The 18,940-nt window shown below is 44.0% G+C and overlaps 1 protein-coding gene across 3 annotated transcripts in view; it reads left to right on the top strand.

Moving 5' to 3' along the window:
* Positions 1-18,940, top strand: part of ASTN2 (astrotactin 2) — an 895,599-nt gene that overhangs the window by 141,976 nt on the left and 734,683 nt on the right. The window lies entirely within an intron of this gene.

Here is an 18,940-nt window from a genome sequence, read left to right as displayed (position 1 = left end):
CCATGTTAGAGATGAAGTTATGGACACAGAGAGGTCTATTGTCTGTTGGCCCCAGGATCTGGAACACTCAGGCTGCTGCCTCCTCAGAAAAGGATGCTAGGACAGAAATCGCCTGAATGGTAGTCTAAAGTGTATATAGATTCACATTAATGATGTATTAGAAAAGCTGTAATTAATGGCTTTGCACAGTATATAGAAAAAAATGCAATGTGCAGAATGTACAGGGTCTAATTGGCTCAAGAAGAGATCAGATAATAGCTACAGCTGACATCACTCTAGTGCTTTTCACTCCTGAAGCCGTTCTTACGTTATTTTCCCCTTTTTACCTTTAGCACAGCTCTGCCAGATGCAAGAGGGTAGGAAAAGTTATTCCCAACCTATGTGTGAGGAAGGTAGGGCTCAGAGAGGTAGAGTGATTGACCTAAGGCCACTCAGCAAAAGAAGGCTATAACCCAGCCCTTCATTTTTTCCTTCCATTCAATAGTCAACAGTACTTACCAAGAGCCTGCAATGGAGCAGATCTTGCCTTTTGGGCTCTGTTCTCCCGGTCCCTCTTCAACCTGCACTGTGCATTAGACATTCTCATTAGGGCTGAGTAAGTGCTTGGAAGTTTTCTCTTTTTGGAAAAGCACACACATACCCCAGCCAGACAGCCACGTTAAATTTGGACCTAACGTATGCTCATCACGTGGGGGAACAAATCAAGGCCTTTGTGTTATTCACGGAATGAGTGTGATAGACTTTTCCCATTTTTATATTTAGCGAGTGATGCAGCCACATGCCAAGCCAAGTGGGTGCCTGCATGCTAAGTTTGGGTTGCAAGTTTGTAAGCACCCTCTCAGGGTCCTTGCTGAGTTCCTCAAGGGGCCTGGGGCTGATGGGCGTGACGGCTCTTCTCTTAATGTCTGAGTGAGACTCGGTTTGAACTAATATTTATTAAGCATTTTCTGTTCGGCATGGCGTTTACTCACCTCCGTCCTTCCCATAACCCAGTGGCCTAGACAGTATTATCTCAATGAGCAGTGAGTCCTGCATGGGCTTTCTCTGCTTCCATGCCCAGTGTTAGTGTTACTTAAATCAGACCCCTCCCCAAAGACTAAAGGCATTTCTCACTTTTTTCTGCTCAGTGAGTTTAGCTTGGAAAGAAGAACTCACTAAGACCCAGATGTCGCTCCAGTTCCCTGTAATTCAGGATGTGGCTGGTGGAGTAGGTCACGTGGAGGTTGCCAGTCTCTAGACCCTCCCTGCCCGCAAGCTGGAGCGGCCCAAGGCTACCACCTTGTGGTCCCACCCATTCTTTCCCCCTTCAGTGCTCCCAGATCTTCATCTTTCCTGTCCTCCCCTTACCCTCAGCAGACAGTCCTGTCCAGGAAGCATTGGTCCCCTTTGCATCCGTTGATGGCAGCCCAGCCTCTCAGAGGTGGGACATGCCTCAGAGAACCCTGCCCTCTACGCAGAGGTAGGATGACATGGTTATAAGCATAGACACCTGAGCCCGAGTCCCTGGGTGTAAAGTTTCACTCTGCCACTTAGCGCTCTGGGTGATGTTGGGCAAAGTATTTAACCCCTCTATGCCATGTTTTGTCATCTATAAAAATGAGGATTATACTAATACTTACTGTGCATCAGAGCACTGGTATCGGAGGAGCTTGGCATACAAGGGCATTAGCTTTTATTATTAGGCACACTTTTCTTATGGAGACGTGCTGATGTATTATACCCATTCATTTCATAGATGGATAAACTGAGGTCCAAATACAGACTAGGACTTGTCCAGGACCCCCAGCCAGACAGCGGGGCTTGGCCTGGAGGACAGACCTCTCCGTGCCTCAGACTCTGTCCTTGCCATTCTGGCCACAGATAATTCAGCAAGAACAAAAAGAGCGTTTGGTTCTCCCCACTCCCACCTTACCAGTCTTCTTAATTTTTAAAACACATCTTGAATCTTTTAGATTTTTAAATCCCAAACATTTAAAATGGCATTCATGGTGGCTGGGACCTGCCTTCCCATTTCACAGATGAAAAAATCTGAGATTCAGTGAGTTCAAGTGACTTGCCGAAGGCTGCCTGGCTAACAAGAAGGCACTTCTGGGCCCAGGCTTTTCCAAGATTCCAAACTCATGTCACGGGGCTGCTGAGGACACCATGACTCTCCCTCTGTCAAACTTTGCGTTGTTACCATCTTCAGTGAAGATCTGAGATGGTTTGTGAGAAGACCAAATCATCCAGTCAGATCTCAAAAGGAACCTGGAGGTCAGAGTCAATGTTTTCCGTCTGCTTCCCTCAGCATAAATATCCCGCCCACCCACGCAGGGCAACCAGTTGCAGCTCAGTCACTGGAATCTGCTACAGTCCATGCCTACTGGAGTGGAACCAGCATGCCCTTTTGGGCTTGTTAAGCCCTGAGTTGAGCATCTACTTTATCCCAGAAGGTTGCATCATCTGACTATTAATATCCCAAGAGTCAGGCAACAAAGAGGTGTACTCGGTGAAACCCTGGGCAGAGGAAGAAAGTAGAGGGTCATTCATCTAGTCTGCAGCCCCAACTTCAGCTACTCTGAGCAGTCCCATGCCTGCCTCAGCCATGCGGGGGGCACAAGGGATGCAGAGAACAGAGCAGAGGTTCGGAAGGCATGGTCTTTCTTGCTTCCTGCTTCCTGATGGTTTTACTCTTGGGAGTTCCATCACCTCTTTGAGTCTCAGTTTATCTATGAAACAACTGATCTTACCAGTCTCACAGGGTTATTGAGAAGAGTGGAAGAAATATATAAATCGTACCTAATATCTAGTCTGGCACATTGTGGGTATACAATAAACGTGGCTATTACTACTACCGGTGCAGCAATTTTAAAGGACTCTAAGGTAGGAGTAAGGAGACATTGGACTGAGTCTTCTTTTTGCTGCTATCTTGCTATCTGATCTAGAGAAATATTCACAATACCTGACATTTTCTGAGTATTCACTACATTCCAGCTAGTGTTCCAAATTTTGTTTTACATGCATTATTAAATTTAAGCCTTACAACGGATCTTAAGGTGGATACTATTGTTATGTTTATTTCATAGATGTGGAACCTGAGATGTTAATAATATCTATAGCTATTGGTGTGAGTTGGTCAAGGTTAAATGGTAAAACCAATATTTAGTTCTATAGAGGCAGACTCCAGATCCTCTGCCCTTAATCTGTAAAGCAGACCATCATTTTTCTTCTCCCTGAATTAGTTGCTGACTTAAATTATAAGATGTTATGGACAAATTAATACAAAGACTCCCACCTCATGTGGAATCTGTGGGTGTGTTAAGAGGGGTTATGACTTGGGAGTCAACTCCAATGTTAAACAGTATCTCTGTTGCTGGCTTTATGACCTTGGCCAAATCAACCTCATCATCCGTAAAATAGCAATAATATTTCCTAATTCTCAGATTATTTTCTAAGTACTGAATGAGGTCACACACGCATAATAAAAACAATGGCTACCCTCACTGAGGACTTTCTGTATGCCAGGCACAATCTAGGTGTGGTACATGCAGCATTCCACTTAATTGTTCTGGTTCCTCTATAAGATAGGTACTGCTCCTGTCCCTCATTTACACATGAGGAACCTGGGAGTTAGTGAGATTTTATAACCTGCTGAAGTTCACATCACCAATGAGTACCAAAGCTGGGATTCCAACTCCAGTCTGCCCAAATTAATAAGAATCTTTGCTCTTGGGCGTGATTCTGCATGGTGCAGTGCCTGAAATTCAGTAAGTGCTCACAAAGTGGTAGCTGTCATTAAAATGTTAGCTGTAGTGACAACAGTGACGAATATTGTTGCCACAATGTTTTGAGCAAAGGGATGAAAGGAAATGTTTGATTTGATGTGTGAGAAGAGAAGACCTTTGAGGACATGTTTCTTTCAAAGGGACCATCCCACAGAAAATGCCACAGATTTGTACTGGTGGGCCCCAGTGAGGAGGGCTTACAAAGGACCAAGCATCCAAAGTGTTTGAGCTCTCCAGAAATGGAGGGGACTGAGTCAGAGGGTAGTGAGGTCCTTGTCTTTGAGGGTATGCAAGCAAAGGCTAGAAGCCGTATTTGTCAGAATTTTGAGAGGAATAATAGTTAAATTAGATGACTATTGTAGTTCCTTCAAACTTGAAGATCTATGATTCTATGGCATAATATATAGAAAAACACTTTGAGGATTATAAACTGCCCCATAAATCGAAGAAATTATTATTACCATTCTCAATCAGTAGCTTTGTTTAAAGGATCTGTGTGATATGGGGATAGTACATTTTAAAGCTTTCTGTGAAAAATGGCTTTAGATCATTTCCCCAGTCATTGCATTTATTCATTCACAGCATATCATGCATTCCTTAGTTTATTGATTTAATCACTCAATCATGCAATGCTTTACTTGCCCACTAAACCCAACAATGAAAATCCTATCTGGTAGAAAAAAAGAAAAAAAAACAAAAGGCTCTAAAAAATCAACCACAGGGTCAGAACAAGCCAACTCTGTGGGATTTGATCTTTAAAAGGGGTCTTACGTTTTAAGTTGTATTCATGAAAAACCAGTTTTCTGAGCAACTAGTTTTAGAAGGTTCTAGGTGAGACTTGAAATATTGTGTTTACTTTTGGGGATCATATGTTAAGATAAACAATAACTGAGTAGAAAATGTATGAGAAAATAAGACAGCGAAGAGTCTTAAAATAATAATGCTAACAAGCACTGTTATAATGCTTAGTTAGTGTTATAGCCATTGACAGATTGTTAACTCATTTAATCCTTCCGATAATCCTAAATCAATAGATGTCATTATTACTCCTGTTCTACTTTTGAGAACATGTAGGCATAGAGAATATAACTACCATGCAAGAACTGTGGACCTGGTAGCCCAAGGTTCGTAACTGACTTACCGGCCATGTGACTTGGGCATGTTCCTTCCCTCTGCTTCTTCCATTTCCTCATCTACAATGGAGTGAGGATGGAAATACCTGCCAAAGGATGCTGTTGTGAGGATCACCTAAGATGATACACATAAAGCACATATGCTAGAGCCTGACACAGAGTCAGGTCGTCATAAGTGTTAGGACTCTGCTATTTACAAGTATACGTTTCCTAGGGCTGTCATGACAATGTACCATAAACTGAGTGACTTAAACAACAGAAATTTACTGCCTCACCGTCCTGTAGACTAGAAATCTGAGATCAAGCTGCGGGCAGGCCAAGATGTGGATCTGTTCCAGACCTCTCCCCTAGCTTCTTATAGCACCTGGGCTTGTGGCAAGATAACTCTGTTCTTCCTGGCATTCTCCCTGTGTGGGTGTCTATCTCTGTGTCCAAATTTTCTCCTTTTTATAGGACACTGGTTGCATTGGATTGAGGCCCACCGTAATGACACCATCATAACTTGATTACCTCTATATGTAAAGATCCAGTCTCCATGTAAGGTCACATTCTGAGGTACTGGGGATTTGGAGTCCAACATATCTTTTTGGTGGGGACACAATTCAAGAAATAACAATAAGTGCTATTGCTGTGTTATTTATAAGTGATATTAATGAAGGATGCCCAGGGCAGCCAAGGTGGGAGAACCCAAAGCCTTTCAGAGTGAAGGCAGAGTAGAAGGGGAAACATCATGACTAAGAGGAATATTTTTAAAAAGATGACAGCAAAAAGCCAGTGGTAGGAAAATCATGTGATACACATAGCACAAAAAACTCTGGCCTGGGACTCAGCTGTCCCTGCCCTGCCCCTCATGTGCTCTATGACCTTGAGCAGGTCACATTCCCTTCTTAGCCTTAGTATCCCCATCTGTAAGTTGAGATCCTCAAGCTTATAACTATTGCCAAGACATGATGAAGTTTGGAAGTACAAATATCCCAAGTACATTTTTATATGTGTGCCATACCTCGTGAATCCCATTTACTTTTTTTTTTCCCCAGAAAGTGAAATTTTTAAAATCACAAATACATTTTTTTTAGTTTTAAAAAATGTAAATCATATGTACCTTGAAGCTTGGCCATGGCTTGCCTCAACAACAAGGATTAACTGAAAGCCCACAGGGTCTCTAGCTAGGCTAATGGGAAGATTAGGAGAATAAGCCATAGCTTCTGTCCTAAAGGAAATATGGCTTATCTCCCACAACATTTAGGGATGCAGCTTAGGGAAGTATTGATGGAATGAGCCTGAGGTGGTGTCAGGAGGCCTGGTTTCCAGTTAAAACTGTACCTCGTACCAGCTGCAGAGATTTGGACAAAGCTTCACCTCTCTGAGCTTCTCGATTGGTCATCTGCCAAATGGAAATAAAATTAGAATCATAACATTGAACTGAGATAATGCACATGAAAGCATTTGGCTAGGTTTCCCCCCAAAGAAGTAGAACCATGCAGTTTGGTTGGAAGGTTGGAGCTGAAAACACCTTAGACCTTGCAGAATCCAATTCTTGAGATGTCAGCTTTTGCTTGCTTTTTCTGTGAACAGATCACTCTGAACCTCAGTGACTGACCAAACAATGCTTTATTTCTCATGCACGTTACGTGTCAGCAGCTGCGGTCACGGTGGCCCAGATCTGCTTGTCTTCTCATGCTGGGCTGTGGCTGAAGAGGAGCCCCAGCCTGAGACGTTTGGTTTTCATGGCAATGAGCAAGACAGCAGGCAGAAATCTAGGATGGCTCTTAAACCAAATGCTTAGACATGGGTTCTCTCACATTCTGTGGGCCAGAGCATATCGTGTGGCCAAGCCAGTGGGAGGGGTGTACGGTCCTATATGGAGAATGGGCATGTGAACAATTGCAGATAGCAATTAGATGAGACCACGCCTCATTTTACAGATGGAGAAAAATGAGGCCAGAAAATGGACGTTCTCCATCCCTACTCCATTCGCCTGGGCCAGCAATCAAGCCCAGCTGGAGAAGGCTGACAAAGGCACCCTGGATATGCATCTCAGGAAGGGGGCCTGGAGGCAGTTCCTTTGAGCCTTCTGGTCAAAAAGAAATGCAAGATGGGAATGTATATAAGAAAAAAAATCTGCATAATGGGGGGGGGGCAAAGAGATAGGAAAAACAGACATCCACCAGTATTTATTGAGCAACTGTTGTACACTAGATGTGTAGAAACTACTAGCGGCAGAGAGAAATAAAAGGAAACAGAAAAAGGGAGCCAAGGACAATGAGAGAGATGTAGAAAAATAAAGGGAAATTGGCAGGAACAGACAGAAAAGGATTTAGCAATAGAAGCAGAGGCGGGGAAAGAGGAAACAGAGAATAAAAGACATGGAGGAAACCACACAGAGACAAGTAAACAGGGAAAGAGAAACAGCAGAGTTGAGAGGGACCAGATAGATTGGGATCCCCAGAAAGAGCCTTGGAGGGTGGACTGACGGGGTGAAGGGTGGGGTGCTAGGAGCGAGGAGGAGGCTGAAGTCCGGAAGATGGGGCAACATCCAGCAGAGACAGGGAGGGTCTGAGGTGGGGCTTTGGGACCAGCGGATCTGAGAAGAGGCCGCGGAGGTTGAGGTGGGTGAGGCTGCAGTGCCGAGTCCTGGAGGGTGGGGGGGGATCCAGAGACTGCAGAGAGGCAACACGGGGAGGGGCCGGATGGGCTGGCAGGAAAGTCAGGGAGAATGTCCTCTCCATGGCCACGCCCCACCTGCTTTCCTCCAGCCTCTTGTCCACATTTCATTTTCCTTCAAGAACCCAGGGCTTTCGTATGGTGTTCTAGCAACAGGGAATGAACGAATGGGGGTGTGTGTACAAGTGGGGTGCCATGTTCCCACTGTTTACTCCCCTTCCCACATGTTCTGAGTCTATCCGCAGTAAAGATCGAGGTGGGCTTCCTTTGGGTTCATTAGTGGGCTTCCACTTCCTGCTTCACTTAACTCCCCTTTGTCCCCTCTCCCCATTTTCAGGAGGCAGCTTGGTTTGGTGGAAGTGATGTGTGTTTGGAGACAGACAAGTGTGCATTCAAATCGTGCTCTTTCCCATATTGCTGTTTGACCTTAGATGTATTCCTGAACTTCTCTGATTCTTACTTTCTCCTGAATTTCCAGTGAGGCTGTGAATCTCTCATTCATGGGGCTCAGGGGAGAAATAAATGATAAAAGACGCATGAAGTGTCTTAGAACAGTGCTCAGAGAAGATCCCTTTCTTTTCCTTTAGCCTCCTAAAAATTCCTTTCTAATTCACTGTTGGGCTTGGCCTTGGAAAACATCCTTAGAGCTAAGTTGGTCAGGAGTTATTAAGAATATTGACTCTAAAATACTGATGTAAATAATTGACTAAGAAATAAATGGGATAGAAGAGATAGCTCTTTCTTACAGTGGAATTCCAATTAATAAATGTAGAGGAAAGAGGGAACTAGAAAGTCACCATTAGACCGTCACCACTGTAATAATTACTACCAACAAGATCCACCCATGTATACTAAAATTCATGGGTGAAACTTCAAGAAGCAGCAGGATATTTGCAGTCTCAAAGAATTACACCACCACCCACCCCCTCGGATATGTATTACTTACAAAAAGAAAATGGTGACTTTACAGTGGAACAATCTGGCAGATACCACTTGCATTAACTTCCTAGGGCTGCTATAACAAATTACCAAACACTGAGGGGCTTCAAACAACAGAAATTGATGTTGATGCTTTCACAGTTTTGGAGACCAGAAGTCCAAAATTAAGGTGTCAGCAGGGCTGCATGCTCTCCGGGGCTCTAGGGGATAATCCATTCCTTGCCTCTTCTAGTTTATGGTGGCTCCATGCTTCCTTGGCTTGTGGCTACTTGACTCCAATTTCTGCTTTCATCTGCATCTCACCTTCTCCTCTGTGTCCTTTCTTCTGTGTCTCTCGTAAGGACATGTGTCTGTGGATCGAGGATCCACCTGGATAATTCAAGATGATCTCCCCCTTGCAAGATCCCTAGCTTACTTACATCTGCAAAATAAGGTCATATTCACAGGTTCTGGGCACTGGGATATGGATATATCTTTTTGGGGGTCCACCGTTCAACCCACTACGTCACCTTAACCAAGCGATCCAAGTTAGCTTCACCAGGAATAAGACATATGGACAACCTGAATCTCCTGATAGGATGCACTGAGAAGAGCACAATGCCGTTTCTCTGGTTTTCTTGCCAAAAAAACGGTGTAACTTGATTCTAATCATGAGAAAACATTAGAGATAAACTCAAAGTGAGGGACATGCTACAGAATAGCTGACCAGCATTCTTCAAAGGTATTAAGATCATGAAAGACAGGGAAGACTGAGAAATTGTCACAAATAAGAGAAGACAAGGGAGACTCGAAAATTAAATGCCACGTAGGATCCTGGGTTAGACCCGGCCCCCACCTTCCCCAGCCCCGAAAAAAAAAAACGTTGATGGAAAACCTAGTGAAATCCAAATAGGTCTGTAGTTTAGCTGATGGGATTGTATTGTTAACTTCCAGGTTTTGATTATTCTACGGTTGTCCCTCAGTATCCATGGGAGATTGGTTATAGGACCCCCACAGAGACAAAAATTCATGGATGCTCAAGTTCTTTAGATAAAATGATGTAGTGCAGTTGGTCCTCCGTATCCATGGGTTCTGCATATGTGGATTCAACTAACAGAGGATCGGTTGAACCCATGGATACAGAACCTGCAGATAAGGAGGACCAACTGTATTTTGTTATGAGAAATGTTACCTTTAGGGGGAACTGAGTGAAGACTATGCAAGAACTCTCTGTACTAACATTGCAACTTCTGGTGAGTCTATAATTATTTCAATATAAAAGAGTTAAAAACAGAAAGAGTATTGCTTTTGGAGCAGGACTGTTTGGGTTAGGTCCTGGACTCATGGCTGACCTCTCAGCATGACATGGTTAAGTTACTCCCTCGTGCCTCAGTTTCCTCCACTGTAAAATGTGATAATAATAGTTTCTACCTCCTGGAATTAAAATGAGGTCACACATGTAAACTCTACACAAATGTTGTATCATCAATTTCATTAATATTGCTACTGTCATTGTTCCTCTTTCACCAATGATAAAACCAAGGCCTCGACAGTTAAAACTACTCTTTTCTAAGATCACACAGCCAGTGCCTGAGCCCAGAATTAAAGTTAAGTTTCTGATTCCAAGTGATCTCTCTCCTCTATAGTATTTCTTCTGTTACAGGGGCAAGGATGGGTAAAGACCTTTTAGGGGCCCATCTTCATAGTCATCTAGTTAATACTTGACTCTGTGTGTTGTTAATGCAGGTCTGCCCTTGGACTGTGGAAGGAGGTAGCGTATCTTCTTTAGAAGTGATGAGAGCAGACATTTCTGAGGTTCCCCCCAAAAAACAAAAACAGCTACTTTAAAACTCCTCTAGTCCAACTCCTTCATTTTAGAGTGAAAAGAAATACAGAAACTAAGCCTGTAGGTCTCAAAGAGTGACGTGGTCAGTGTCATGTGGCAGGTCAATGACAGAGCTGGCCTTCCCATCTAGATCTCATGACTCTGTGTGTGTGTGTGTGTGTGTGTGTGTGTGTGTGTGTGTGTGTGTGTGTGTGGCCCCCACTGCACCACACTTTCTAAACCTCCCCCAGCTGTGATGTGCACTCAGTAGATGGCCCCTCACTCTGTGCTGTGGGAGCCGTAAACATATAGGTTTGGCACAATGATATTTCACTTCATTGTGGTAATCATGCTGTCTGCAAATCTACCAATACAGTCAAACAATCACCCAATTCAAACTTCTGCGGCTAATGTTCCCCAGCTCAAGGGTGTCTTTAATAGCAAAATCATACTTGTGTTTCCTTCCTCCCCTCTCTGTTTTTTTCCTAATCTCTCCCCGATGAGACATAACGTTAATTACAGCAGTTAACGGAAATTCTGTCTCCATTACTGCCTGCCACCTTCTCCATCTTGACTTCTGCCTCCAAAATTTCTCTCCTGAATGAAGGGAGGGGGGTTTATGCAGATGTGTGATTGTCTGTATTTACCTTTTCTCTGCCCACCTCCTTGGTGCTGAATTTTAAGTCAAGCAGGATCAATATTTTCACTGGGGGGGTGTGCGTGAGTGTGAATGTGTATGCATTGTTTGTGTGTGCCTGCTTTGTAATCTAGCTGTCATTTTGAGCTAATTGTGTTGTTTCCTCTTGTGTGGAAGGAAATCTTATCTGTTTTGGATTAAAATTCAATGAAGGTCATAGCGGCTGGAAAACTTACCAGACTGCTGCAATTAATGTTCATTTGGCTTTGATAAATTGGTACGTTCCCCTCAATAGGACTGGAGTGGATTTCAGAGGCAATAATTCTTCCATTAACTCAATGATTCTGCCTGTGATGGAGGACCTTGTCCTGCTTTTGTTTGTCATCTGTCACTTGGAGGAGCTGGGCATATGTCGGAGATGATTTATCATGATTGCAGTGCCTGCTTGTATCAAAGCATTTAAAACCACAAATTATTTTTACCCCCTGTAAATTGCTTGATTAAACAAACGTGAGGTTGGAATTAAGGTAGAAAGAAATTTTTGTGCCTCTGTTCCCACCCCTGGGTTTCCACAGTTATGGGGTTATTGCAAGTTCCTTTCAAGCTCAAGGTGAAAATGCATTTGTAGAGGAATAATACTGAGCACTTACTGTATGCCAGGGATTGTGCTGGGAGCTTTATGTGCATTATTTTACTTAATTCTTAAAATAATTCTGTAGGGTAGTTTGTCTTTATTACCTGGGAAGAGGTTGAAATCCATAGATGATAAGCATTTCATCCAATATAAGCAACGTAAGATTGGAAACCAAGTGTCTTGATTCTAAAGCCCTTGCATTACCATTCTATGCATTAGGATTTTTAAAAAATTGCCTAATATTATTAAGTTCTACTGTTTACTTCTGGTATTTCACTAGATGTGGAGCCAGATCTCTTTTCTGTACATAAGAATTACCTCAGGTGTTTGTTTAAAAGGCAATTTCCTGGGCCCTGCCCCAGGTCTGCCAGAGCTGAACACCTGCTGTGGGGTTCTGGGGAATCTCCACTATGGCAGGCTCTGCCCCTAATGCTTGCTGATAGCAAAGGTGGAGAATCACTCACCTGCAGCTCCTTGAGACCAGCAGTGGGAAACCCACAGCCTCAGCCCACTAATTTTTTAAATTATTATTTAGTACTCACGAAACCCTGCCATGCAGGCATTGGTATCACCATCTTACAGATTGAAATGTTGAAGTACATCAAGTTAAGTGGGTTTGTTCAAGGTCACACAGCTAGGGAGAGGCCAAGCTGGGGTCTAGACCCTGCATTTGCCTCACTGGCTGTAAAGCTCTTAAACAGCATCCCCATCTCACCCTCTCCTGCCCTTGACCCTCTATGTCCCCAGCCCTCCCTCCCTTCTCTCAAATTCTGCAGGGGCACAAGCAAGAGTGGCTCTGTGCTTTCCCCATGGACACTCTCTTCAGCTCCTGTTCTATTATAGTCCTTATGTGTCCTGTTGTTCCCCTAATGAAGCGTCTAGAGGCCTGCCCTGTCTTGGCCTCCCTTTATAGGGAGTGAAATATGTTGGTGTCTGTGCCAGGGGCTTTGTTGAGATGGTTCATAGAGCCCCCGGGAGGAGATGTGGGGGGGAGACGAGACCCCCTTCCCCTCATTGCAGATGATCTCAGGTAAAGGAAACTCATGCAGGGCAGGTCTGTGCCATTACAATGATTACAGAAGCATGGCTGAGAGGGGAGGCTGATGAGCTGGACCCGGATCTGACAACCTTTTGCGAACTCTGTGATCTTGGGCTAGCTACTTGCCCTCTCTGAACCTTGATTTCCTCCGATGGAAAATAAGCGTAACAATAGTACCTCCTCTAATAAAAACATTGCCAGATACGGAAGCATCCATGGTAAGTGCAAGCTTGGTATATGATACCTAGAAGTTTCTCAGTACTTTGTAGCTGTTCTTAAAGCTCTAACACTGTTGACCCATTCATGTTAATAGAACATGTTGTCATTTAACATCTCAATGAAAGCTTGACAATCTATTAAGTAGGTGTCCATTTTAACACCCTTTTATAGCAGGTCAGGCCAAGCCTCAGAGAAAGGGCTTGCTTAGGGTCACACAGTTGGTCAGCACCAGAACAGGAAGTCTCTGGATCCCTGACAGAACTGGGTAGGTGGGGCCGTTGGTGGATGGCTGCCTGAAGTCCCGTAGCAGGTAATTTAGGGTCCACGGTAAAATTTGGGCTGGATACTCTGCCTGCCCTTCATTTTTGAGATTGAGTGGCAGGTGTTATGAACTGAATCGTGTCCTCCGCCCCCCAAAAAATCATATGCTGAAGTCCTAACCTCCAATGTGACTGTCTTTGGAGATAGAGCCTTTAAGAGGCTAGTTAAGGTTAAATGAAGTCATAAGAGTGAGGCTCTAATTTAATAGGACTGGTGTCCTTATAAGGAGAGGATGCAGGAACATAGTGGAAAGACCATGTGAGGACACAGTGAGAAGGTGGCCGTCTACAAGGAACCCTTACCAGAAACCAGCCCTGTCAGCACCTTATCTCCGATTTCCAGCCTCAGAGCTATAGGACAATACACTTCTGTTGTTCAATCCACCCTGTCTGTGGAATGCTGTTATGGCAGCTTGAGCAAACTAATACAGAAGAGAATTGTGATTAGTGCCTCCCTGGCCGACAATGGCTGAATGACAATGGCTGGAATACATATTTTCCTTTTCCTCGGCTCTTATTCCTGGGACACAAGGGAAAAAGAAAGAGGGGAGGAAGTGATCACAAAGCAGAAAGGGGACAGGATGGAAAGGGGAGAGAAGAAGGGAAAGAGGTTTTTAGAGTGTCTGGCATATACTAGCAGCTCAGTAAACTGTTAGATGAATGGATTGGGAGGTAGATGATTGGATCCTGTCATGTGTTACAGTTGTTAACTTTTTGCAACATTGTAACACTGGGTGCAGATTCCCAGCTTGCAGGGAGAGGCGCTGATGGTAACAGCTTCCACTTAGTTATTGCAACAATTATTTGAGAGTGCCTTTTATATGCTTGCATGGTCTTCCTCACACACTACTTCATTAAAATTTACAAAACTGCCTGTTAGTGATTATTCACAGATGAGATGTGTAAGACTGTGCCCATTTGATGGATGAGGAAACTGAGATCGCCCAAGGTCACACGCAGCCAGAGACCTGGACTCTTAGTCTCAAGGCCATGCTCTCCCTGTTGGCACGTTGAGGCCAGTGAAACTGGAAGAACAGCTCACTCAGAGGAGAGACCCACACATTGTTAGGTTTCTCTTTACCCAGTTACTACCTGTGTGACCTAGACAAAGTCGTCTAACCTGACAGAGATCCTCACAGTGGTGGAGGGAGGCTTCAACGAGGGAGCACAGTGCGGTGCTCGGTGCCTTGTCTGTAGGAAGTGCTCTGTAACGGGCAGCTCTGAAGTTGTGCAAACCTTCCTTCTTGTCTCCAATATCCTGTTTCCTGGACCTTAAATCAAGAAGAGCAACTCATACCTTAAAAGACTGTGTTGAATGAAATGAGATAACCCAGGTGGAATACCAGGATAGTGCCTGGCACGTAAAAGATGCTCAGTTCATGGTGACTGTGATTATGATTACCTGTAGTCTCCCAAACCCCATGCAGATTAGGGAGTCCTCACCTTGGGAATCTCTTACATAAAGCGAAGACAAAGATGATGCTTTTCTGGCCTGTCCCACCCCAGGTTGCTAGTGGGAGGCCCCTGTATGGAGGAAGGCCAGCAGCCACGGGAGGTGACAGCTGGGGTCTCGGAGCCACCCTGGGGACCACCTCCTGCTCCTTGGAAGGTGAAGACATGGCTGGCCTGCCCAAGTGGTGCAAAGTGACAAATGAGGTTGTGAAGCAGCAACAACATCTGTGTCATCATTTCTGCACCAGGAGGTCAACTGGCTTCATAAACCGTGTTGCTGCTGGAGCAGTCTTTGTTTAGGAATTAATTAGGAGAAGCGAAGAACGGCTGCCCATGCAGATCCCGGTCTCTGGAAGTTATAAAAAGCAGATGGATTTTAAGCAAATGCGGTTTTCACCCTTTAACATCAGGTGAAAGGGTACGTATTAGAGCAGGGGCACCCGGGAAACAGGCATTGAAAAGAACACCTGAGCCCTCTTCCTAATCCACTTCTGTGTGCCCACGTGCATGGCCCCATTCTTTTGGCTACTGCAGTTTGTGCATTCATACCACTTTGGTATTAATAATAGCAGAGTCTGCTGAGTCTTTTAATGTGCCAAGAACAGTGCTAGATGCTTTCCACACGCTTATCTAATCTCCATGAGAGTCCAGTGAGGAGGCTTTTCGTTACTGCCTTTTACTTGTGAGAAACCCGAGGCTAAGAGCAGCAAATTCTTTTCTTAGAAGTGATGGAGCTCAGGCTTGAACCCAGGCTTGTAGAAGTCCAAGCTCGATGCCTTTAGCTGCTGTGCTATAGTAGGACCTCCTCACCTTCTCCATGAAATGCTCTTGAGTATCCATGTGTAACAGATATCCTAGTATCTGTTAAAAGCTGAGTGAGGAATTTTGAAGAGCAGATCTTGTAAAACACAGGGATTCTCATGTGAGGGCCAATGAGGACCATTTACACTTTCATGCATCAACTCTATTTGGATTTGGAAGTTAATTATCCTCAAAGAATGCATTTTATCCTAGCAATAATAATACTGTTAATGCTAACTAATATTTTACAGTGCTTTTGGCAGTTTCAAGACAATGTTCACAGCATCTACTATTGCATTTTATCTTCAAAAACCATCCTTGGGTATTTAGACATTGATATTGTAGCTATTATTATTATTATTAGCTCTGCTTGAAGCTTAGAAGGGTTCATCATGTCAAAAATCACACAGTGACTCCGTGGTAAAGCCAAATCTCCTTTTACCAAATATCTCAGCATCCCCTGGGGATAATTGGAAGGTTAAGGTTGCCCTGTGGAGGCAAATAGGGAAGAACTCGTGTTGGAGAAGCACATACAATTATGACATATTAGAGGCACAGGGAACCTTTAAATCTCTGCTTATAAGCGTTTCATTTTTAAAAAGAAGTAAACCAATGCCCAGTGAAAGAAATTCACTTCTTCAAACTCACACAGTAAGTTAGTGTGACATTGATGACAAAAGATGGACACATTTGAGTTTAAACCCCAAACTTTCTATCCCCTCTACCTATGACTTTGGGCAAGTTAATTTATTTGAGCCTTAGTTTTCTCTTCTGTAAAATAGAGAAAAAGTACTACCAAACAGGATAAGGATTCAGTGAGATGATGTATGTGAAACGGGTGGTACAATGCATGTCCGCAGAGCACGTGCCCACTGAGTGAGAGTCTCTGGGATGGTCGATGAGGAGGAAAACACATGGGCTGGGGACCAGATAGGCCTGAGTGCAACTCTAAGATCCTCCATCATCAGCTCTGTGACCTTGGAATCACTCAAATCCTCTAAACCTCAGTTTTCTTCTAGAAAAATTAGAATGGTGGTTATACCTACACCATTTTGTTTGCTGTGTGTGTTAAAACTAATTTATGACAAAGATCAGCCCAGGGCTTTGCCCACAGTGAACTTGAACTCTCCTGGGTCCCAGTGTGTTCTGCTTGTCCCATCCCACGATTTTGTCTCTCAGCTCCATGCTCCTCAAGCAAACAAAGAAAGCCCATGGCTCCTTCCCTGAAGCACCACTGTTGATATTCTTCCTTTGGACACTGGAGCTGGGAAGCAGTTTTGGATTCCAGCCATTTCTATAAAAATCTTCCCAAATTTGTGGAGTGATGTTGTCCCCTCCATGCACAGAGCTAGAGGAAAAAGATAGCATTAAGTGTAATTAAATATGCACTCCTGCATTTGGGGAATGCATTGGGGGGGTTTGTCTTTAAAGTGTCGTCCTATTATGCTAATGGTGCTGCGTTAGTCTCTCAACTGGGGGCCTGGATGCTTTCTTAGCAGAGCGACTGTGTGTACATTACACATGCTGCACTCCATGGTCTAGCATGTTTTGCTTTTTCTCAAATGTAAGCACCTTGGATTCTTAATTTGGCCTCCATAATGAAGCACGTGGCCGGGAGAAGTGCTAAAGTGAGTCCCCCCATTGGAGAGAATGCCTGATGGGAAAAGACTAGAAGAGAAACAAACATTTGTTGGGCAATTGCCATGCACCAGGCGTTGTGCTGAATGTACGACCATCCTCTGCTATTTAATCTTACCACAGAGGTGCCAGGTAGGTATTTGTAGCGTTACTTTACAGATAAAGAAACAGAAACTCAGAGAGGCTACAATTTAGTATTTATAAAACTAATATTTCTTTTTTTTTTTTTAATTTTTTTTGTTGTTTTTTTGTTTTTTAAACCTTTATTTATTTATTTTTTATTTATTTTTGGCTGTGTTGGGTCTTCGTTTCTGTGCGAGGGCTTTCTCCAGTTGCGGCAAGCAGGGGCCACTCTTCATCGCGGTGCGCGGACCTCTCACTATCGTGGCCTCTTCTGTTGCAGAGCACAGGCTCCAGACGCGCAGGCTCAGTAGTTGTGGCTCACGGGCCCAGCCGCTCCACGGCATGTGGGATCCTCCCAGACCAGGGCTTGAACCCATGTCTCCTGCATTGGCAGGCAGATTCTCAACTGCTGCGCCACCAGGGAAGCCCAAAACTAATATTTCTTGAACAACCACCCACTGGATGTCAAGTACTGTGTCAGACCCCTGGGCTTGTGTGATCTGGTCTATAGGGTTTAGGACACAGGGAGGGGGAAGGGTAAACTGGGACAAAGTGAGAGAGTGGCATGGACATATATACACTACCAAATGTAAAGTAGATAGCTAGTGGGAAGCAGCCGCATAGCACAGGGAGATCAGCTCGGTGCTTTGTGACCACCTAGAGGGGTGGGATAGGGAGGGTGGGAGGGAGGGAGATGCAAGAGGGAGGGGATATGGGGATATAAGTATATGTATAGCTGATTCACTATGTTATAAAGCAGAAACTAACACACCATTGTAAAGCAATTATACTCCAATAAAGATGTTAAAAAATAAATAAAATAAATAAATATAAAAAATATATATATATAGGGTTTATTAACAGCACTAACCAGAGGCTGACTTGAGATTGAGGCCCCCAAGGACATTAAGCGACTTTTCTAAGGTCACACTCTAGGAATTGGCAGAGCTGGAATTCAAACCTAGATCTCCTGGAGTCCTGTTTAGATTCCTTTGAACCAGGAGGCCTGGAGCTTGTTCCTTCACTTCTTCTACTTTCATGGAGCATCTCATATGCACAAGTCACTGTGTTAAGCATGACACTGGGTTCTGAGATGAAGGTTTCATATCTTTGGGTAGGGGTGTTGAGTCAAGTATTCAAGGAAGACAGGGTAGTACCGTGTCATTGGCTAGATCAAAGACAGTGGGAAAACAGAGGAGGAAGAGGTAACTTCTAGCTGGAGGGATCAAGGGAAACTTCCTGGGGAAAGGGAAAATTCATCCAGGTCTTAAACTGTGGCATGGATTTGGACATCAGTCAGTAATTGACAACTTCTGCCTCTTTGTCAAGATCTCTCTGCAGTAGCTGATATTAGCAAGACTTTGGGGTCAGGGATGTGTTCCACACTCATCCTCTTTCCCAGAGGTTATTAGATTCTTAGCTTCCTATTCACCAATTCACGTGGTATTGACCACTCTGTCCCAAGACAAGGGCAGGGGACTGACCAATCTAGGTAAACAGACATGGCTCCTCCTATGAAAATCTCACAGACTAGAGAAGGAAGGGAGTGTTTAAGTCCTTTTTAGTTAATTCAGGGAAGCCTTGGCAGGGGAAGGTGAACGTAAGTTTAGAAAAGAACCGTATCAGTGATCGATTCCAGTATTTTTCAACATTTTACACCAGAAACCTTCCATCTAAATGAAATGTCATGTAGATACCTAATATGTAACAGACAAAAATGGATCTGTTTTGGCTGGAACTTTGGAATAGTTCATGGGGGGTGAGGGTGGACGG

This window comes from Balaenoptera ricei, chromosome 6 (assembly GCF_028023285.1).
Source record: "Balaenoptera ricei isolate mBalRic1 chromosome 6, mBalRic1.hap2, whole genome shotgun sequence".
Classification (NCBI taxonomy): Eukaryota; Metazoa; Chordata; class Mammalia; order Artiodactyla; family Balaenopteridae; genus Balaenoptera; species Balaenoptera ricei.
This window is presented reverse-complemented; position numbering and strand designations above follow the sequence as displayed.